The 24,430-nt window shown below is 35.1% G+C and overlaps 1 protein-coding gene, 1 long non-coding RNA gene and 1 pseudogene across 3 annotated transcripts in view; all 3 read right to left on the bottom strand.

The window, feature by feature from the left end:
• SPPL3 (signal peptide peptidase like 3) overlaps nt 1-24,430 on the bottom strand; it is a 101,074-nt gene that overhangs the window by 64,003 nt on the left and 12,641 nt on the right. The window lies entirely within an intron of this gene.
• LOC120606806 (uncharacterized) lies at nt 653-23,171 on the bottom strand. Its single transcript, XR_005653994.1, has 3 exons — nt 23,158-23,171; nt 16,397-16,400; nt 653-985 (listed from the first exon to the last, which is right to left on the bottom strand). It is a non-coding gene; the product is annotated as an uncharacterized LOC120606806 (long non-coding RNA).
• Nucleotides 15,338-15,456, bottom strand: LOC120606935 (uncharacterized; annotated as a pseudogene).

Genomic DNA, 24,430 nt, shown 5'->3' on the forward strand with positions numbered 1-24,430 from the left:
ATGTCTGCTGTCCCTGTTCTCTCTTAGAGAACATAATACCTGTTCTATCTATTCTTGATATAATCCTCTGTGATTTAAGAGCTGACCAGAAGCACTGCTTCCTTCCTCACTTCTATTCTCTCTTCATATCTACTCCACTGAGAATGCTCTTGTCTAGATCATCAGTGACTCTCAAAGCTAATGTCCCTGTTGCTCTTATTTAACTTTACTTCTCAGTAGCATTAGTTAATTTGCAATCTCCTTCTTGAAATTTTCAACTTTTGTTTTCTCTGATGCCACAATCCACTGTTCTCCCCCCACTTCACTGGCTGTTCCTCTTCAGTCTCCTTTGCTGCCTCTTTCTCCTGGAGTCCCCAGGGTACTAGGTCTCCTCCTCTTCTCAAGCTACATTATTTCTGTAATGATTGTATCAAGTAAATCAACCACATCTCCAAAACATATCCCAAATCCTTCCACTTCTATCTCCATTATAAGCATCCTAGTTTAAGTCACCACCATCACTATCCTGAACTATTGGAATTGTTAGCCTTCTAATTGGTCTTCCATTCTCCTTCTCCCTCCCTCCTGTTCCCCCGCCTCCGCCTTCTCCTCTCTCCTCTCTACACACACACACACAATACTACACACAATACTACTAATAATACTGACCTTATGCCTAAAAATCATTGTCACACCTTTGTTTAAAGTCCTCTAATGGCTTTCCAATGTATTGATAAAATCCAAGCCCCTGTCTATCTGATTTGAATCTTACCCTTATTCCCTGAATCATCCCCACCCCAGCATCCTTCATCCCCTGCCATATCAACAAAAACACTGTAATTCAGCCTCACTGGCCACCTTTCTGTTTTTGAATACCCAACTCATTTCCAGTTTAGGACTACTCCCCATTTACAATACGCTTCCTCTAATCTTTGCATGGCTGGACGTGTTATTCAGACCTTAGCTTAAATGTCACCTGCCTACCCAACTTCAGAGCCATCCCATTCTATATTAATTCTCTGCTTAGAATTCATTATTAGTATTTTCCTTATTTGTTTATTGTTCCCCCCAGAAGATAAGTAAGTTCCACAAGAGCAGGGGCTTTGATGCCTTGTTCACTGCTGTATCCCTAGTACCTAGAACAGTGCCTGGCATATAACCAGAACTCAGTATATGTCTTAAATAACTAAATAAGTGAAAAGTAGGGACACTCTAAGGAGATCGATAAGATAATTTTCTAACTTTTAAAATTCACTTCAAACACATGTGCAGTATGGCACACTTGAGGGTATCACTTAATTTTATCAAAGATCCTTGTCAAGCTCTTCAAATGAAATTTTAATTTTATTAAAAAATGGAATTTTACCATTTTAAACTGATAATATAACCTACAGTCTCTGGTTTATTTACACAGCTGCTATTTCAATTTAAAATAGTTGTCGAAAGCCTGAACAAATTTTATGCTATAAAGGCTTTGGAGAGTAGAATAGTGAGCCAGGGATGTTTTGCTTACTTAACATATGTTATTTAAGACTAGAAACAGATCTCAAAATGGGAGTTTTTAAAACTTGCAACAAATCAGGTTAAATGTCTTAAGAATACAATGAAGTTTGTTTTAAAAAATGACTTGGAGAAAGTCAGCAAAATGAAATCGAATAGAGCTTTGAGCATTTAGTTTAGCCATTTATAAAGTTTCTGAACTAGTTTTCCAGAAGTTCTTGGAAGAGATTCCAATTTTTGTTTGCCAGATAGAGGGCAGGAAAAGAAAACCCAAGAGAGTTCATGGGGAAGTGTGGAGGCTTCTTGCAGGCCTTCTTCTGGGTATTTACATTATGACAGCAAACTCTGTGGCTAAGCTTGTACAATAATGAAGTAGTGTGTTTATAACTTAAATCTCAATGGACTTTTCTAAGATTTCCCTCAGGCTCAGGAAAAAGCAAAATAGGACTGACTTATAAAAACAAATAAATTAAGTTTTATGTTACTGAATAGCTGCACCAATAGCCTCAAGCTTCACTATGCACAGAACCAAATATAAGGAAAAAGGGAAAAAAGGAGATTCAAGTAAACAAAAGAAAACAAAAGAAAAGAGGAAGTAACATTGATTTTTAGTGATGAATACTAAAACTAGAGAGAAAGAAAAAAAGAAAGAGAAGAAAGAAAAAGACTAATTTAGTCAGTCAATCTGGGTAGGCTGAAAATACGGATTTGGTTTATTTTTAAGGTGGCCATTTGAGTGGGTTTTTAATCTAATTTAAAAAATAATGCCAATATTCATAATGTTCCATAGCAGAGCTTGTCTTTCTGAACTTATATACATACCATAACCACCTTGGGTATGCACCTTTGCTTTTAAAATGCCAAAGTGAATATGAACTGTGTTTATCTTAACTACTGAGATGAATGGGGATAATTCCTGGCTTGAGTAGAGTAATTTTATAAGTAATTGAATGTCTGGTGACAGAAAATGAAAAGTAAGGCATTATGCAAACAAAACAAAACGACCCTTGGTCTTGTTCATCAGCAATGGGGTGCGATGAGAAGGTGGTCCATTCGTACAAGTCAAAGTGAACTCTGTCCTAGACTATTTTCTACCTCCTGATGGACTCATCAGCCAGAATCTATTAAAGGGAAAGAAGATTCACTAGCACTGCCTTGACAGGGAATCTCAAGGCTACTCTAGTTGGCACTGTAAGCTAAACTGTACTTACAGTATCTTATCTCATTTTCTCCAATGGTCATTTTCTAATATACCAGGATCAGGATATAAATCTCAAGGCAAGTCTGAGAAAACAGGCCAAACCACAGCCATTGGATCCTAAAGGCCTAGAATAAACTGAGAACTACAGGAATGCTTATAGGTCTAGAATTACTCTCATATTCAAGAACTAAGACCTCAAATTACAGTCCTTCAGCACAGGAAAGGGGGCCCAGGGGATGGGTGGGTGGGACATGAGCACTGCTATTTCTTGTCTAGTCTGAATGACTGAGTAGTTCACCCCAAAATGAGCTAGCTTACCAATTATTTGAGAATTGCTACACTATTTTAATCATCTGTATTTTTTTACAATGACTTGTGAAATTAATGTATACATTTAAGATGAAAGGAAGCCAAAACTGCACTTTTCGTAACTGCTTTCTGATTGTTTCGTTTTTAAAAAGTCACAGTTAAACCCAGAGGGTTACAAAAGGAAAGGCTAGGTTTCTCACAGGTGCTTTAAATTACTGCTCTTTTAGTGTATAAGGAAATAGTTAAAGAAAGTAACAGTAAAGGAAAAAATTCTTTAAAAAACTGCATAAACTACTCTAGCACCTCTATGTGTAATAACACTGACGACTAAAAAATGAGCAAGCCAGAGATCATGTGTATGACATTCAGTTTTTCTTTTTTTGAAAACCACCTTTCGGGGCCCAGGATGTAATACAAACTTATTATGTAAATACTTTTAAATTAATAAAAGTTAAACTAAAGCCAAACTTACATATATCCGATACTCTTCCTTCCCTTTAATGATGTTATTAGAGATAGGATCATCAACTCTAAAAAGCTGCATTGTATTTTAAACTAAGTCAGTCTTCTAAAGGTAAAAAATAATTTTATGTAATTGGTACCAACTTCTACAAAACTGTAGCCAACTGGCAGGGCAGTTTCCCAAGCTATTATTTGAGTAGCTACTAATGGATTACTGAGCCATCACAGAGGCAGCTGAAATGGGTGATCTGTTTACCAGAGCAACTGCTTAATTTGGGACAGTTAGGTTACCAATATGTAGCCAAATACAGGTAAGATCATAAATCTTACTTAGAAAATCCAAATTTCTCTGAAAAAGAGACCGATGTATTCTGTCTTTGCATGTGGAATCTGAGAATACGTCCAAGAAAATGTCTGCTCTCTACTAGACATTACAGTTACCTGTGAATTAGTTTGACTAGTGAATAATACATATGGCCTATACCTTTTGAGACTAGGAAAATTCTGTGTTTTGAGACTCTTGAAAACTCTAGATTATAGGCTCTAAATCTTCTCACACATACCCTCCCCCTAAAGTTTTCACGATCCCAAGCCTTACTACTTTTTTATGACAGATGCTGCTTTATAAAACCATGGTTCTAGTATGAAATATTTTTATCTGCAAATCTAGGATTGAAAGGAAGTTGACAAGGACTCAGTAAATAAAACCATTCCTAAGAGTGGAACAGACACATACAGGCAAACATTGGTCAGATGCTTCCCTCAGCTGAATCACTGAGCCACGGAAAACCGCAAGTTTGCACTTCCGAGTGGTTCTGAAATACTACTCTCTGGTGTGCAAACTGAAAATACATTAGGCTTGGAGAAACTGTTCTTAAGTAATTGCTGAACCAAGCTAGGTTTAGAAATATGATGAATGATCAGTAAAGGGTATCTCCAGGAGCTGCCAAGGGAACTCAGTTCCTCATGAGACCTCCCCACCACTCTTTTCAAACCTAATTACTTAGTCTCTAGAATCGTCTTGAGTGTTAAGGTGAAAGGAAATTTTTTCTACATATCCACACCATGGAAGTTTATGACACGGTGTAGGAAGTCTAATTAGCCAACTGCTGCTATTCCAGATCACACTATGAAAAAGAACTTTGAATCTTTGATAATGGACTAATGGTTTCTTAAAGAAACTTGCCCCTTTTCAACTTGAGTTAACACCCTAAATTTGTTTCTTATCACTACTGTAACAAATTACTACAAACTTAGTGACTTAAAGCAACACAAATCTACCCTTATTCTGGAGGTCATAAATCTGCCATAAGTCTTTTGGGACAACGAATCAAAGTGTTGGCAAGGGCTGGTTCCTTCTGGAGGCTCTGATGGGAAAATTAGTTTCCTGGCCTTTTTCTGTTTCTAGAGGCACACCTGTACTCTGGCTCATGTTCCCCTTATCACATCACTCCAACCTTTGGCATCAATCATCAAATCTCCTACTACTCACTCTGATCTCCTACCTCCCTCTTATAAGGATCTTTGTGATTATACTGGACCCATCTTGATAATCCAGGATAATTTCTCCACCTCAAGATCTTTAATGTAGTCACATCTGCAGTCTCTTTTACCACATTCACAGTAACAAGAATTAGGATGTGGACAGCCCTCCACACAACTGTGTAGAGATTTTAAATTCCATAAAGCACACTTACCTACAATATCTCATTTAATCCTTATGAGGTGTTATCATTCTTAGTTTATGAATAATGAAGCAGGTCGAGAAAAGTAAATTTCTTGGCCAGTCACATAGTTAGCCAAAACACTAGGACATGAAACCAAAGCAAATGGTCCTTCAGACCACATATCATCACCACATACTGCCTTCGCTTCCACCATGTTGCCTCCACCATGTTATAACTCCCTGGCCTTTCTCCTCTCATTTTCTTGAACAACTTTTTACAATTCCTAAAGTCCAAACTGCAATTAAAAAAAAAAAAAATTAGCCCCAAACCAGAGGTTCCTAAACTTTCTCCACTCATGACTCCCTTAGAATCTTGGTCATTTTTGCATGGCATGCCCTAGGCCAACAGAAATTCTTAACAGTTCTATTAGATCTAAATTAGTAAGTATTTATGCCCCAACAACTTAATTTAGCAACTTTTGGGTATTCCACAACTTCTCAACTTCTGACTCTTTGGATCACACTGCTGCCCTTCCTGTTTCACATTGATTTTCATTTAGTGCTTGCTTTATTTATGACAATGGCCAAAATCCCAGCTTTGCAAAAATAAGGTATTATCTCAAGAGGAATGCAGTGATTTAATGCTGAATTGTTAATTATCTTAACCTAGCAGTTTGTGTGATGTCAGACAGATGTCACTGTGTTTCCCTGGAAAATTAAAATCATATCCTATGATGCTCATGGGAGTTCGCTGGGCACCCCACAGTGCCTGGTAGGCCTATGCTCTTCGGCATGCAAAGTGCATAGATATATCGCAGATAATGGGCTAAGACAAACAATATAGAGAACTCTGTTTGTTATCACATATTTGCCTGCCAACTTGACATTTTCTATTAAAGACATAGTCTTTATCACTATGGTATCTTCTCACCCAGTTTTCTCCTGAGAAAGGTGAGCAGATGAAGGAAAATTTCTACATAATAAAGATTTTTATTTCTAAGTCTCCAGAAGTATATTACATCTCAAGGCAGAAAACTCTTGTTAGACAAAAATACAGTGATATTATTATTTGCCCAAAGGAATTACTCATTAAAATGTCACAAGAACATACACTTGACATGAACATCAAAAAAAATTAACTTTTTCACTAACTTAAAAAAATGTACACAGTAGTAACAAAGTAAAACACTAACACAAACTGCCATATTTCCTAATTTTTCTGATATCATTTTAAGATTAATTTAGGATATGATGCACATCAAAGCACATGGAAAGTTTCAGAGTTTGTCCCAGAAGTAAATTCGTGGATCTTCTAGATCAGTCCTTCTCAAAGTTGAGGTGCATCATCATCTGGAGGATTTGCTAAAACACAGATGGCTGGACCTCACCCCAGAGTTTCTGGTTCAACAGATCTGGGGCACAGCCACGAATCTACACTTCTAAAAAGTTCCCAAGTGATGCTGACATTGATAGTACAGGGATAACACTTTAAAAACCAGTGTTTCAGATAAAATTAATCTTTCGATGGCAATTCAGAAAAGCTACTGAATGCATTATGAGAGCTGGTAAGGGGATGAATTTGTATCTGAAACAGCAAAACAACAAAAAACACCCAGAAAAAAATAAAACTACGACAGTTCAATTCTTCCTTAAACAGAAGAAAGCTGAGCTACTCAAATTGAACTCCTTGTGGTTTGTGCAAGTTACCACTTTGCCCTTGGCTGACAGCTCTGTGAGGAATGAATGTGATAATACTTGTAAGTGGGGGAAAGGAGAGGGCAGAGGAAACTAAAGCTTGGAAATGCCAAGAGTTCACCATCCAGGGCCAGAATAATTCTCAACATTCAGTGGGAGGGTATTATATTTGTAAACATGGCCCATCCACCCCTAAACTGCTTTAGATTGTTGAAGAAACTAATAAATTTTGGTGGTTCTTTTCAAATTATATTAACAGCCAGATGTAAGTAAATCCAGTTCTGCTGACATAAAACGGAGAAGTATGCATGAATACAGCACAGATTTTTTTTAAAAAAAATCCAGAGTGATGTGCTATGTGGTCACCTCGCTCTTATAGCGTCTACATCTACAAATCAGTAAAATGGTAACTGATGGGCAATTGTCTGATGTGCTATCAGTCTTAACAGTCAAATAAATGTTTTAATTACATTCAGTATGTTTTAGCAAAACACACTGAAGCACAGAAGCATATTATTATTATGAAAAAGATTTTCCAAAAGACTCCAACAAAAATGGCTAACTGAGTCAACCTAAAATTCAGTCAGCCCAAAATTCAGAATGGCCCAAAGTCTAAGCTTCATTAAACTACAGAATTTTGCAAAGATTATGAACAATAAAAAGCTCAACTTCCTGTTTTTCCTAGTCCCTTTAAATAATAGCCATTGTCAAGTGTTTCCAACGCAGAGCATTCTGGTTTTGATATAATTAAAACCTACTCAATAAGAATATTCTTATACTGATGGTATTCATCAGTATAAGAATATCTGGACCTAATATCAAATCAGGATTTTCAGTACATGTGTGTAACTAGTGAGGACTCTCTGTAACGGGAGGGAAGAGAAAGAAGAAAAAAGCATGCAGAGCTTGTCTGACCCTATCTCTAGTATGAAGGAAAGAGGAGAGGAAAATCAGTATCCTTCCAGCCATGGTTTCTGCTCTTTGTATAGAATGATCACAAGACCCCCAAAAGTATAATACTGACTAGGAAGTAAAGGAGACTTATCAATGATTGTATTTCTTTTCTGCCACCGCGATGATCAATTGCTGAGTAAAAATGATACAGAGGTGATGGAAAGCACTAAAACAGTTCAACCCACATCCACTTTCATAGTTCTAATAACCTATAAAGTAGATCCCCATTATAAGAGCTCCTGGACAGTAAAATAAACAGAAATATCACAGTTTACTGGCATTTTTCGACTACTCAATTAGAAACAGACAAATATATGTAAATCATTTGTATCAAGTAAATCATAGGTTCCTGCTATTTAGCATTATGACTTCAAAGCTTAATTTTCAAATAAAATTCCTGGTCTCAGGTAAAATAATATTTGCTTCAATAATGTGTTCATTCCTCTTTCAGGCAGTAAAACAGTCTTATTCTTTTTCACACATGCAGGAAACATGTCACTTATGCAAAGCAATGGTGTACCTGAAGACCAGGAGCCACACCAGGGTGGAATTACTGTCAGATACTGTGCCTATTCACCCTGTAGATGTCCCTGGAAGGCTAGAAGGCAGCCGAGAGAATGTCTTAGAATGAATGTAATTCTGAAAGGTCCAGAGGGTGAATCATGGCCAGCATTGTCCAACAGAACTTTCTGTACTGATGAAAATATTCTGTATCTGCACCATCCAATAAAGTAGCACTTGAAATGTGGTTTGTGCAACTGAGGAAATGAATCTGTAATTTTGTTTAATTTTAATAAATTTAAATAACCAGTCTACATTACTGGACAGCACAGATTTAAGCAAATCTTGGAGACTCCAGCTCCCTTGAGAGTGATCTGGCTTAGGCTTATGACATGATTCTGGCCAATGAAGCAGGAGGAAAAGGTTTTCCTTGATCAAAAAAAAAAAAAAAAAAAAAAAAAGAAGAAGAAGAAGAAAAGAAAAAGAAAATAGATACAGGAAGAGAAGGTTCTTTTTTCTGTCTCTAGATGTGGTCTTAAGAATGTGATGTCTAGGAAATGTTGTAGCCATCTTCAAAATAGTAGGGTGGCAAGCCTACAGCTGAGGCAGATACGGTGAAGAGAGCACAGCAGAATGGAAAGACCATGGGCCCTTGACACTACTGCTGAGCTGCCTGACTACTGTGGAGATAACATTTTTATCTATTTATTCAGATATTTTAGGTACTGCTGACATTTTCATTTATTCTGATATTTCCTAAGCACTGACTAGAGATACAGCAATGAGCACAACAGAAAATCCTTGTCCATTTTAAACAAGCTCCTACTGTTTAAGTCAGTCGTTAGGATTTTTTTTGTTAATTGTAGCTGAAGATACATTAATTCATAAGAGAAACAAAGTAAAAGTGGATGAAGTAAACTGTTTTCCTTGAAACTGTAGTGAAATAAACCTAGGATTTTAAAGATTAGATATTGATATCACTTCCAAAGGAAGTACCTCTAGAACAAGGATATCTTAAATAATAGGTCATAGTTACTTTGCTCAAAATCATTTTGTTAGAATGTATTAAGGTCAGACTACCAAGACACATAAATATGGTTAATAGTAAACTAACCATCTGTACACTACGATCCAAGGCCTCATTTACAGTTACCTTATTAAGATATAGGTAAAAATAGAAAATTTGTCTAACTTAATTTCTCCTCCATTTACCTCCCTCTCTGACATTTTAAACAATTACAAAATATACACTATTTAAATTATCTAGTTGTTTTCAGAACCAAAGAATAGTCCATTATGAAATCTGCTCATCATATTAAACACAAACTAGATCATGTTTCCAAAGTTAAATAATTCAGACCTGTTTGGTACTTCTAATAGATCAAGATAGTAATTCAAACCCGAGCTTTTTCCCATTATATCGTGTAAAACAGACTACATGCGCATATGAAATTAAAAAACAAAATTCTATCATTCTCAATTTCTGCCACTTTTCCTTATGGGACAAGATTTAGAATGATGGCAGCAGCCAGGGCACAGTTGTTTTTGAATCCTCCTGAATTCTCCCATAAAATCAGACTGCACAATCTGAATAGCAACACTGAAAATCTGCATCTACAACAAAACTAAGTGATATGGTATCCTCATAAAACCCAAAACACAAGCAGGTGGGGACAAATTACAGGACTGGAAAAGACTCATGTGAAATTGTCATTTGTATGAAAAGAAGCAGAGGAAAGCAACAGGGTATCTGAGGAACGTGAAATTAGGAAAATCCCCAGAGATAACAGGTACTCACTGGAAAGTGCACTGGGCCAAAGTAAGATTAATGGTTGAAACTGAAAGGAATTTTGCACATTCCAAGATGAGTGCAGGGAGGCTGTGGCAGTCTAAAGGGGCTAGACTACTCTGAGCCCTATAAATTCAAACCTAACCATCTGAAGCTCCCTTTCAGGACCAAGTCTTGTACTGATGAGAAACTACTGGGAACAGAACCCAAATTAAGCAGAACAAAGACAAGAGACAGAGGTGGAAGACAGACCAGATAAAGAATTGGAAGGAGTAAGGGACAGGAGATGTCTGCAAATACAAGGCTTCCCTCTGTTCCTCCCCACCAGAAAATTCACAAGAGGGAACTCAAGAATCATGAAGCTAAAAAAGCTTCCATAACTCACCTCTAATAGTTCAGGAAAATTGATTTCACTTAAAAATGAGCAAAATAAAGCACTGTGTTTATATTTCAAAGTCATTATGAGGAAAAAAGCGGGGGGGCGGGGGAGGACAGATAGCATTCCTAAAGACAATGAAAGCATACCAGAAAAACATGGCTTTAAAACAGATAAATATTATAAAGCAGTATTTCAAAAACCAGCTTAAAATTTTTTTTAAAGACATAAGAGGCAACATAAATCTGAGAAAAATAAAGGAGTGATAGAAGAAAAAATGAGAAATAAAAGATCATTTCAGAAATGAAGTCTAAGCTAAAAGAAACACAAGAATGAACAAGCAACACATAACATAGAATGCCTTAAGGAAACCAGAAAGTGCAAAGGAGGAAAAACTTAAATATCAAAAACAAATAATTTTTTTTTAAGTTTAAAAGGAAAGTAACCATCTATAGAAGACAAAGAAGATCCAACATGTGTATAATAGGAATCCCCAAGGAAGAAAATCAAAGCAATGGAATATAAGAACTATTAAAAACCATTACTTAAGAAAAACTTGATGAAATAAAAAATGTGAAACTATATACTGAATCAACTATTGACAAAAGAAAGTCCAACCTATTGAAAAGTTTGATAAGAGTTTATTTGAGCTAAAATTTTGAAGATATACCCAGAAGCAAAATCTCAACAGACTGAGAAAATGCTCCAGGGAATGGCAGTTATGTAGTTCCCTTTATGCATTTAGAATCAAAGGAAAAAACATGAGGGTACATGAAATCCACTGGTGGTAGATTAAGGAAGTGGGAGAAAACAAAATGAGGAAATCTTAAAGATTAAATAAAAAGCAACATGGAGAAACACATACTTCCTTTACACGGGTACAGGATCGTTAATAATTAACATTTACAGTACACAGAGATGGTATGCAGAGAACGAGATACAATAAGGGATTCTGTGGTCTTGTACTCTGGTGGTCTGTATACTCTGGTGCCTGCACTGAGCCTCCTAAAAAATTACTCTCATATTTCAAAGGTATGTTATCCTAGATGCATAAGAACAATGGACAGGGCTCACTTAAGGTAAAGACTGACTTTTGCTAAAGAAGCTATAGGCCTGGGAGGTGACTTACCCACCATGACCTGCCCAGCTACAAATTTGTGATCAGACCATTCTGTGTGGTTACTTTTGGTCATGAGTCTGTAAGGCCTGCCAAGCCTCTCGCCAGCCTACTCCTTAGCCTGCCAGGTTTAGTATATGGCCCCTTTTTTGTTCACACAATCAATCCCTATTGACCATGTTCTAGTAAAATTACTGAATTTTTTAAAAAGCAAAAGTCCTGGCATTCAGGCAAAAGATCATATCACTTGTAATGGAAAGGCTATCGAAGCATCATTTGTCTTTGACAACAACACTATACAGCAGAAGACAGCAGAGGAAACCAAATGTGAGCCAAGAACTTACAGGCAGCCAAACTAGTAGAAGTCAAATTGCACAGTCATATGGTAAATTTGCTCAGCTTTTTAAGAACCAATTTCTTTTTATAATCTATTAGTGTTTTCTTATTTAGTCAGTCTATTTAGTGTCCTTATGATAAATAGTTATATTCTCCTTTTTTATTGTCTCATGTTTCTTGGAGGCACGTAAAGAAATTTTTCCAATGGAGAGATTTTATTTATAAAGAAAACTTAAAAGCAAAATATAAAAATAAGTGCTAACATATCTTCCTAAATAAGATGACCAAATCTAAATGTTTTTCAAGCAACAACAGGTTAAAATTGTGATAGTATATAGCATATGTACTAAATGTTTATAGTAGTATGTATAGTTTATTTTAACAACAACAAAAAATGAAAAACTGAAAAAGAAAAGCCAAGTACCTGAAACAGAAATCCTATAGGAACCAGTGATTTAAAAGAGTTCTTTATGAACACTTCTATCTACAGCCATATCATCCTTATTATTAAGGAAGCAATGTTAAGTCTAAAAACTATAGAAAACATCTACTTAGTCACTGAGAAGGGGCTTTAAGGTAATAAAGAACACATCAAATTATCCAGGAAGGACTGGCTCACAACTGGAAGATTTACTTTCAGGCTATATTTTTAGCATATTTTGGCATATTTATCCAGAAATACATAAATGTGTAATATACTTGGTCTACAAAAATACTTTCAGAAAAGGGGTGAAAAAATTGAATAAATACCAAAGTTTTCTAGTAATAGACTGACTACTAGAATAGGGGTATTCAAGTGTAGTTCGGCACTCATATTGGATAACAAAACTACTGGTAACTGACTCACATCAAGGTAAGTAGAAACACAAAACAGATGTTGAGAAACTTTTAACAGCAATTTGATAGTTTTATTTCTGTTGTCTCTAATAATGAAAATTTGAGGCATACATATTGAAAGTTTATATTCTTTTCTCTTGGTAATTTATTTTTAGTGTTTTACAAAAAATAAATAAATAAATATTTTGTGACTAATTGAGGAGAGGGAGGAAGGAGGAACTAACTGGTACTTCACCAGAAATGGTTTGAGAAGCAGAAGCCAGCAAACTTCTTCTGTAAAGGGCCAGAGAGTAAATATATCTATCAGGCTTTGCAAGCCACACACTCTCTGTTCCAACTACTCAACTCTGCCATTGTAGCATGAAAGCAGCCACAGATAATATGTAAAACAAATGGGCATAGCTGTGTTATAATAAAACTTTATCTATGTAAACAGGTTGCTGGTTCCTGTATTATAACATTAAAAGAAAAAGAAAAAAAGAACTAGGAAGGAGACAAAGCACAAAATTCAAAATTCTCCAAAAGGATAGAATCTTGGAAAGATTTTTGGCAATAAAAGGGAAAAAGCAGATTTTTTAAGAATCCCTTAGCCTAATTTCCTTATCTATGCCAGCAGCCACATTTCTAGGCATGCTAACCAGGCTGGGGTGAATCTTTGCTTTATTATAGTAAACTATAGTGCCCAATGGAGATACCACATGGGTAAGATGTCTTCATTTTATGTGCATCATAGCAAAGGACCAAGTCCTGGTTTAAATGGCAGAGGAGGACACTGTCTGATATTACACTTAGTATACAATCAAATCTGTGGTAGTTTTTAAATCACAACCTTGAAATTATAACACACAAAAAAACAATCCAATCTCCAAACAGGTTAATCTTGTCCTTCATTATTTGGGTTATGAAATCATTCCTATGCCTAACAGGTGCAAAGCTCTGCTGGTGGTATATATTATTAAGGGTATAAAAATAAGATTTTGCCTTCAATAAAGTTATAGTCAAATAATTAAAATAAGATACATCCATTAAATAACCAAAATGCAAGGCGAAAATGACATAACTTCTCCTACTAGACCCCAAGTTCACTGAGAGCATTGAGAGCAGGATTCATGCGTGATTCCTCTTTGCATCTCCTCTACCAAGCACATACTTTAAAAAAAAACAACAACAACTATTTGCTGAATGAGTAAAGTGTAAGTAAGGGTGAGTAATTACCATCTGTCCTTCACAGATGAAGAAACCAAGGGAACAAAAAAACTTCATAGCTGGTTAAAAGCAGATTCATGACCACAATGCAGATTTCCTAACCCCTACTGTTTGGGCTTTCCCATCAGACCATGACTGCCTCAATATATATAATAAAGAACAAAGTCTCACCAGCAGACTTCCAACCATCTGAAATAAAACTATGAAACTTAAAAGATACCTGAAATATCTCTGAAGAACAAGCTCTTAACTTAAAACTGAGGGCAATTAACTATATACTACAGGTGCAACGAGGATAACAGACATAGAGGAGGAGAGAAGAGCAGAAAATACCCTTTGAATATGCTCTGGATTCCTGATACCTAAGAGTTCTGAGATACCAAAAAGAACAACAGGAGGGCCATAAGAGTTAGGGGAAGAGAAAACTCTCAAAGGACTGGCAACACAGCTTTGGGCAGTGGTAGTTCTCAATATTTTTGTGTTCTCCACATGATTTCAATTCTAGAATTTTGGACAATATAATTGAAGGGACTAAGACTCAAAAATAAGAGTAAATAAGTCAACAATAATTACAATGCAACCAGTAAAATAATGTCCATAGTGTCTAGAGAAACTGTTCTCAAACTTTTTGGTTTCAGGACTCCTATTAAGGACCCCAAAAAGCTTTTGTTTATGTGTATTACATCTATTGATATTTATCATAAGTAAAACTGAAAACATTAAAAATAAATCCATTACATATTCACACTAATCATGTTTTAATGAAACATAACTTTTCCAAAACAACAACAAAAATTAGTGAGAAGAGTGGTACTATTTTACAAATATCTTTAATGTCTGGTTTAACAAGTCAGCTGTATTCTATTTACTTCTGCATTTAATCTACTGTGATTTATGGTTTTGTTTGAAGTATATGAAGAAAATCCAGCCTCACACAAATATGTAGTTTAAAAGGGAGAATTTTAATAGCCTTTCAGATAATTGTGGATATTCTTCAATAATGGGACAAAATTCAACAGATGGTAGTTTCTTTTGGGTGGGGGGCTGGATAAAAAAGGTGAAAGGATTAAGAACTGGCAGTTACAAAATAGTCAGAGGGATGTAAAGTACAGCATAGAAAATATAGTCGATATTATTGTAATAACTATGTATGGTGTCAAGGGGATACTAGACTTATACAGGGGATCACGCTGTAACTTATAAAAATGTCTAACCATTATGCTATATACCTAAAACTAATATTGAATGTCAACTGTAATTGAAAAAGAAAAAAAAAAAGGCAGTTACATACAATGTAGAATCTGAAACCATATCATCAATTTTTTTTTTAAGGCAAGGCAACCCTTGGTTGACCTCGCAGATTGCAAGGATCTTGTCAGTTTACAATCCCTTATTTTTTTATTTTTTTACATCTACAGCACCTGGTCTTCCTAAGTGGTCTTCCATCCAAGTACTAACCAGGCCCAAACCTGCTTAGCTTCTGAGATCAGACAGGATCGGGCTTGTTTGGGGTAGCATGGCCGTAGACTCATGAACTTTTTGTACTCTGTTAAAAATCCACTTGTCTACCTTTCACTTTGAATGGATCTTTACTCAGCAAACACCAGTTCACTGAATTACTGTGGCTCTTCAAAATGTTGATGTATTTCATTATTCACTATTGTAAATTCACACTTATTAACATTACCACTGATTTCATCAGAGAAGTCTAAATACTGGGAAGCTGTCAAGCTCGAATTTTATCACTGGCAACAAATAATATCAGTTCTTTCATTTTTGAGAAAATATCTGCCAAATACCCAAATCTGAAAAATCACAGTATTCCACGAAAAAAGCTGCTAGGTTATTTAGCATGCAATTCACAATCGTCCGAGCACTTTTCCTTGAAACCACCATGGTACTTCAATATGCAGAAGTGCCTTATAGGTACTTCCCATTACATTATACAGAGTATTAAAAACATGTGTGCTCTAGCATCAATGCTTTTTATTATTTAAACAATGACATTCTCAAGTGAAACTGGCTTTTTCACTGTGGAGTGTGTGGCAGTGAAGACCACAATTGGCTACCAGAACATTTTGGTGCTGCTGCCTTGTTTTACGCTTAGGCACTAGCACTTTACCCACCAACGCAGTTGTACTAGAAGTACAAATGTTAACGCAGAGAAAAAGGCGTAACTTCTCGGTATGTTTCGAAAATAGTTTGACATTGAAGACCCTATGAAAGGGTTTCAGGATTCCCAGGAGTATAGATTCCATACTTTTTGAGAACAGCTAATCTAGAGAAGCATCAACAGTTACCTAATTGATCACTTTGGCGCTTAGGACTGGTTATTGTTTGAACAGACCTGTTTTCCGCTTTGACTTAACTCATGTACTTATGAGGCAGCACTCTCAGGAATTCACTTTTACTGTGGCTATTTCAGATTCTACCATGTGCGCTTACCTCATAGACAGAGAATTATATACTACTCTACAATGTACTGCACAACCAGCTTAGCTCAGCATTTGACCTGCAACAGCCACACAGTGTGGTTAAGAGCACTGGCTCTAAAGTCAGTTTGCTTGGGTTCCAATTCTGGGTCCACCATTTACTAATGATAAGACCTATGCAAAATGAGGACAGTAGTATCTATACTTTCAAGAGTTGTAAAAATTCAACTCATTTAGTGTTTGGCATGGACCCTAACACACAAGAAATGCTTACAAAGTGTTAACAATATTTTAAAGATTACTAGAACTAGGACAGTAGATATATCCTAAATTGTAGCAAAGAAATTCTGTACAGTAGTCAAGATGAGGTAGCACCTCCAGAAATAGAGAGACCCAGGACTACAGCAGTATTTCTCAAGCTAGCCTTAAAAATCACCCCGGAGACCTACAAATCTAGATTTCTGGGCTCTACCATAGACTTAGTAGATCAAAAAAATTCAGAGAAGGGCCTAGGACCGAGAGGAGAGAATTAACTGTAAAGATGCACAAGATTATTTGGAGTGATGGAAAGAAATGTTCTATATCTTGGCTACGACGGTGATTTCACAACAGCATACATATTTGTCAAAAACTCACTGAATTATACACTTAAAGTGGGTGAATTTTTTTTTAGGTGATTATTATACCTCAGAAAGCTGATTAAAAATTAAACGGGAAATGAAAAATCTCAAAGTTTGAAATGAGAAAAGAATCATAAAGGCCAAAATAAAAGAGATCAGAATTATTAGCAAATATCATGCATATTTACATGCTAATAAATTTAAAAAATGAATATGCTATTAAAATATTAAATATCAAAACTGACACAAGAAAACATAAGTAAACCAATCTATAACAGAAGAGACTGACCAAGATAACAAAAAAATTACCCAACCATCTTTTCTTTACCCCAATAAGAGCAATAAAACTCAACAGCTTTATACAGGAACTTAAAGATTTCTAACAAAAACGTGGCACAGTGACCTCAAAGTGCTGTGGAGTAAACATTATTCAAGTCTTAAAACTGAAAGATAAAAATTAAAATGAAAACAAGGACAATCTTATAATGATATCAGAATCTTAAATAAAACTCAAGCAATTAAAGCAATACCTCAAGAGATTCATTAAAAACTACTAAATAGGTTTTGTTCCAAGAATGCAAGTTTTTTTAGATAAGTAAAACTACTGATATTGTACAACAAGCAAGATTCATGCAAAATGTCATGACAGCAAGACTGGATCCACATTTTATAAAATTAAACCAATCTCCTTTTTACAAAATGCAATAAAGAACTTTTTTCTTTCTCAACATGATTAAAACAATGCACATCACAAATTTGATAATTAAACATGAGTCGTATTCCACTTAGACCAAGGGGCACCTGCTTCCGTTATTTAAAACAGTATATTACTTTATATTCCAGAGTAGTTTTTTTTTTTTGAAGGGACAAAAAAAGAATTACAAAAATTACTCAAAGATATATATCACTACGTGATTCTACATAAAATTCAAGCAAAGAATCAGAATAATTTGTCCACTACAGGTGATGGATATAAAACAAATTTGCCAAAATCAATAGTATTTCTATACATCAGTAATAACTGGCTGGGAAAAATATGGGGAAACATCTCCATTAAAACAGCAACAAAAAGTATAAAGTATTTGGTAATTGGTGTAGTGAATTTACTTAAAAAAAAAACAACAACAAAAAACCCTTAAAGTTTAATGGGGAAAAATTTGGTTGGTTGCAGAAAAGGAATATACCATGAAGACAATTCTGTCCAAATTAAATAAATAAATGTAATGTACCTCCAATTAAAACATTAACCAGATACTTTATAGAACTTGAGAACATGGAAAAGTTAATGGGCAAATAAATGAATAAAAAATAAAAGAACATTCCATAAAAACAAAGATAAGATTAGCCCTATGGAATACTAAAAGCAATACCTAATGAAAGGATTGGGTCTCAAACTGATAGATAACTTTCTCTTGCAAAATAAATGCAAATAGGCTGCAGATTCCTTCATTTGTTGCCCATCTCTGACACCAGTTTCTGTTCAGTGTTTAAATGATACACTCATAATAGAGACAATCTTTCATTTCCTAAATCACAGCTTATGTTATCTGTGGTACAGCTAAAATAAACAACTCATGACTAAGAATCCATAACTGAAAGTTCATATGTAAGAAGTATTGCAGGTCAAGTATTTTTTCTTAAATATCTCTAAATGAATGTCTCAAATTCTTCCGTTGTGTGTAGTTTTACCATATCATACACACTGAAATAAGTTAGAGCTTAATATTTGCTTGTCCTGTGGACAAGGTAAGTTGTAGTGACATGCAATTCACTTCTGAAAAAGCATCTGTCCTTTTGAATTACCTCATAGTAGTATACTTTGGGGTATAAGCTGACTCTCTCTCTCCAAAAACCAACATGCCTGGTCTCTTAAGTAATTCCATGCTTTTCTTCCCCAAGTTAGGATTGAATTTCCTGACCTTAGCATTTCTTAAAATCTGATACAAGAAATGACATAATTGTTGTATGGCACTTCCCAAACTAGTGTTAAGGGAGAACTGTTCCAGGTATTGTTAAGATGTCAAGCAAACTCTTCTTTTGGGCAAGTGAGTGTCTTAACACTTAAACAGGTTTATTTTTTACTGCCTGACTTCTCAGAGCTTATAATATGCAAACTCAGAATATGAATTTCCAAGAGAGGGATTTAACATGCAGCCTTTCTCAAGCTTACTTGAGTAAAGGTTCCTTTTATGCTCAGGGAAGCATTAAAAGCAAAGAACCCTGGCTTTGGAATCATACCTGTGTTCAAATTGTAGCTTTGCCACTCATTAACTATATAATGTTAGGTGAGTAATCAGTTTTTCAACTGTAATCTGGGGGAAATCAGAGGACTGATTTAAGGATAAATTATATACACACATAGTGTTAACTATGTGCCTGATAAATTTTCAACAAAACTGCAATTTGTCTTTCTGTGAGTAGAAGTTGATACTTATTCTCATACACTCCACCTTTCTTCTTTTCCCTTCCCTTTTTTTTCCCTTTCAGTTTTCTTTTAATTCAACTGTTAGGGTAGCCATACTCAAGAGTTCTCCTCTCCTTTCAAATGAACACTGGAGGACAGAATGAAAAGGAAATAAGTCAGTGGGGTCAAGATACAGTATTATGAGAGAGAAAAAAAGATATAGCATCATAGCGTGTATAGTACACTATCATTCTGGCTACTAAAAAAAAGCATTTCACAAAAGAATACAGTTGAACATTTACCATAGGGAAAAACAGACTCAAAATGAAAGTCCTAAACATAGGAACTAAAACTACAAAACTCTTAGAAGAAAACTTAGGGAAAAAGCTTTGACACTGGATTTGGTAATGATCTCTTGGATATCATTGCACATTGCACCAAAAGCACAGACAAGCGAAAAAATAAACTGGGACTTCAAAAAAGTATTTTTAAGTTACATAACTGATAAGGAATTTATATCCAGAATATATAAAGAACTTTCTACAACTCAATAATAAAACCAAACAACCAGAATAAAAAATGGGTGAAGGACTTGAATAAACACTTCTCAAATATACATAAATGGCCAATAAGCACATAAAAAGATGCCTGACATCACTTACCATTAGGAAAATGAGAATCAAAACCATAATGAGATATCACTTCATACACATTAGGATGGTTATTATTTAAAAAAAAAAGTGTTGGCGAGGATATGGAGAAACTGGAACTCTTGTGCACTACTGAAAATATAAAATAATGCCACTACTATGGAAAATGGTATTACAGTTACTCAAAAAAATTAAACATGAATTAGTACATGCTCTAGCAATCCCACTTCTGGGTATATATCCAGAAGATTTGAAAGCAGGGACTCAAACAGATATTTGTACACCCATATTGATAGCTGCATTATTCACAATAGCCAAAAGTGGAAGCAATCCATGTCTACTGATGGATGAATAAACACAAAATGTTGTATACCCATATAATCAAATATTATTCAGCCTTTTTTAAAAGGGAAGGAAATTCTAATGCATGCTACAATGTGGATGAACCTTGAAGATATGCTAAGTAAAATAAGCTGGTCACAAAATACTGTATGATTCCATTTATATGAGTTAGAGTAGTTAAATTCACTGAAACAGAGTAGAATGGTGGTTGCAAGAGATGGAAAGAGGGTAGAATGGAGAATTAGTGTTTAATAGGTACAGAACTTCAGTTTTGTAAGATGAAAAAGTTCTGGAGATGGATGGTGGTGATGGGTACACAACAAGATGAATGTACTTAATGCTACTGAACTGTACGTTTAAAAATGGTTAAAAGGAAAATGTTACTTCTAAGTTTTACCACAATAAAAAAAGAGGTTTATATAGGATTATACATACATATGCGCATAAGATTATACATCTACAACCTAATTTATTCTAAGTTTAATCTAGATTCTAGATTTAAAAACTTATATGTGAAAGGCAAAGTATTAACCCTAACCTTAACCCATTCCTATTTAGAGGAAAATATAGAATACCTTAAGACCTCAAGCTAGAATAAGATTTCTTATGACACAAAACCACACACCATAAAAGAGACAAATAGATTCAGCCCTAGGTAGGAACCCCAGGAAAACTCAAACATGAACAACCAAGAATATGTACAAGAATGTTTACAGCAGAACTCCTTGAAATAGCCTCAAGCTGGAAACCTAAATATCTGTCAACTGAAGAATAAATAAATTATAGTATACTCACAGGATGGAACATTATACAGCAGTGGAATAAATGCAGTAGGTGGGACAAATCTTGGAAAAGACAGTGACTGAAAAAAACGAACTATAAAAGACAATACATATCTATTAATACTCAACAGTAAAACAAAAACATAAAGTAAAACTATTGTTTTTTAAAAAGCAAGGAAATAATGACAGTGGTTACTTGGGGTGGGAGGAAAGAGCAGAAGGAGAGGTCAAGGAGTACACAGGGCTTTTTAAGAGTACTGGCAATCCTGTAGTTCTTTAGTTGGTTGGTGAGGTTCATAAGTTTATTATGCTTCATAATTACTATACACAGAACATATTTTTCTGTAGATATTAAATATTACATAAAAATAAAAACATAGCATGAGCCTGTTCCTGTTTTTATGTAAAAAAAATGATCTGCAGTTCTTATACGTAACTCCCCAAAAGATAACATAAAATGTTACCATGAATTTTCTAGATAAGTTAAATTTTCGGTAATCACAATTTTTTTATTAGTCCTTATGTGGGATTTCTGATTTTCAACAATGAATTCGTTTTGTCTAATTAAAAAAAAAAAATCAACAGTCACAGTATATGCATTTTTTAAAAGATCTGAAAGATATGCAACAAACTTAATGAAGGATCTCTGTGGGTTGGTGAAATTATAAGTGGTTTTCTTCTGTGTTTATGTGCAGTTTCTGAAATTGCACCAATAAAATATGTATTATACCTCCATAATCTCTTATTTGATACTCTTGCAACTGGAGATGTTTCAGAATCCTGACTTTTTTTAGAAAGGCAACACGGTACTTTTACGATTATCTAACATTCTCAGCAGGGTCTCAGGCAGTATCTCAAAATCAAGTATAAATATTTCTGCAGCAAAGTGATGAGTCACACAAGGGATAAATAAGTACTATAAATAACTTCACATCACTTAAGGTCTTCTGTTTTTGCTACCAGAAGAGCTTTTACCACCAAAGGAGTGAAATTATTTAGTCCACAGGACCAAAGAAGAGGTAAAGCTTCCAATTGTGTCCCCACAGGTCCAACTAACTTGGAGCATAGTCACTGCAAGACTGTGCACTCAGTTGAGAACAGGTAAAATATCCCTTAAATATTTTATAATACCAAAAATATCGAACCATTTCAAACTCATTAAGACAGTATTTCTCCCTTAGTAAGGTTAAGGCTTTCAAAACACATTTCAAAAATGAAGAAGTTAATGAACAAGTGTCAAAATATAAAATTTTTGGAAATTACCAAAATCATATTGTATATCAAAAACTTAATATAGCCAGCAAATAAGCTGTTGACTAAAAAGAGCATTACTCACTATATTCTTTAGTCTGTAATTGTGCACTGAGGACCTACAACGTAAGGATTTCACATGGCCTCCAAATTCAAATCCATGAACTTGCAAATAGGCCTTGGGTCCACACTATCACAAATGCCAAGAGTTCAAAGATGAATGCAGCAGTACATACATGCCAAGTAAATAAAGTAGTGACCCTTGTTCTCTTGGTCAGAATACCATTTATAAACCCCAATCCAAAGGCACTGAATTCCATTTAGAATAACTGCATGCCATTACTCAGAAAACCAAAACAATAGCTGATGGAACCCTTGTTAGAAAATTAAGGCATCCAACAGTCAGCAATTCTTAATGCAAAAGTCAAATCTGGTGAAAGTATTTATATCTAAATACGCAGGCACCAATATCCAGTGTCACTGGGGCACCAGTTTTCTCCTTAACCCTAACCTATCCTTGAAGCAATGACCTAGAACTGATCAGAGACACCAGGGGGTCATAATTCAATTCACTTCAGGGACTAGGTAAATAATATAAACCAGTGATGTAGAGATTCACCATACAGCAATAGAAAGTGGTGAAGACTAAGGCAAATCAGAAAGTCTAAGCTGTGAGTAACGGTACTCAAATATTAAGACACTTTTGACCAAATTCAGTCCCTCTAATAATCAAATGATTGACTGGGACACACATTCTATATACAATGGCTCACTGAAATCTCTTTTCTCTTTAAGTTGTCTTAATTACATTTACTAGCATCTGACATAGCAAATGCCAGCCGTCTCTAACAACACTGTCAAGTCCTGGAAGAGAGAGGATCCTGTTTATTCTGCTTTTGTTACTATAGTAAAGCCCCAATAGGCATAAAGTCATTTATTAATTATAGAGATAAAATCTACAACCTTATTCTGTCTAACCAAGTAAGCTATGTCATCAAACAATACAAGTAGTATATAACTCTGATAAAGAACAGGCAAAAACAGACCCTGAACATGTAGAACAATTAGAATAAGACCAAACAATAATAGCAGTTCCACTAGATTTCTTTCATTTGCTAAGCACTGTAGAACTTAGTGCAATCTTGATGAGAGAGACTAATTTTCCTCTTCCTGTTAACTAATCTCTACTCACAACCAAAAACCTGAGCTGTAAGGAGCTTGCCTCTGACCCCTCTAAACAACATCTTCTACATTTAAAAAAAAGAAAAGAAAAAAAAAGCAGCAAAACATAAAATTAAAGAACCAGAACTACAGGCTGATCAAGCGCTCATCTGTTTTCCCTAAAGATACACAAATCATACACACGTGAGCCGAAGCTCTTAGCCCTCTGTGATGTTCAGTACTGTAGCTGCGAGCCACACGTAGCTACTGAGCTCTTGAAACGTGTCTAGTCTGAACTGAGAAGACTTTTAGAAGAGTAAAATAACAATGTTAAAATACCATTAACAATTTTTGTATGGATTACATGCAATCAATGATATATTTTTTATATACTGGGCTAAATAAACTATATTATTAAAATTAATTTCACCTGTTTCTTTTTACTTTAATGTGGCCATGAGAAAACTTCAGATTACATATGTACCTTATGTTATACATCCATTGGACAGTGCTGCCCCAGAAAAGGTCATAGTTTATAACTAATTCCTCTACTGATTATTTTCTTGGCAAAGAAGATATATGGAGGACTTCCTCCCCTGCTCCCAATCCCCAAAAAAACAACAAAAAAACTTCAGTCATTAATCCAGTAACGGTTCCAGGGCTCATGATAATGCAGCAGGTTGCCAGAATAATTTAGTCATTCACTTACCCAAATGGAAGGAACTATTTTAACAATCATATGAGGCTAATTTCCTCCTAATGATTCTAGCATGTAAAAGAAACAAAAAGTAGCCTGAAGAAATATCTGAGCTAAAAGATTATATTTTTTCCCCTCAATACTAGATTTTTAAATAACTAAA

The sequence above is a fragment of the Pteropus medius genome, unplaced genomic scaffold (assembly GCF_902729225.1).
Source record: "Pteropus medius unplaced genomic scaffold, Ma_sr-lr_union100, whole genome shotgun sequence".
Taxonomy (NCBI): Eukaryota; Metazoa; Chordata; class Mammalia; order Chiroptera; family Pteropodidae; genus Pteropus; species Pteropus medius.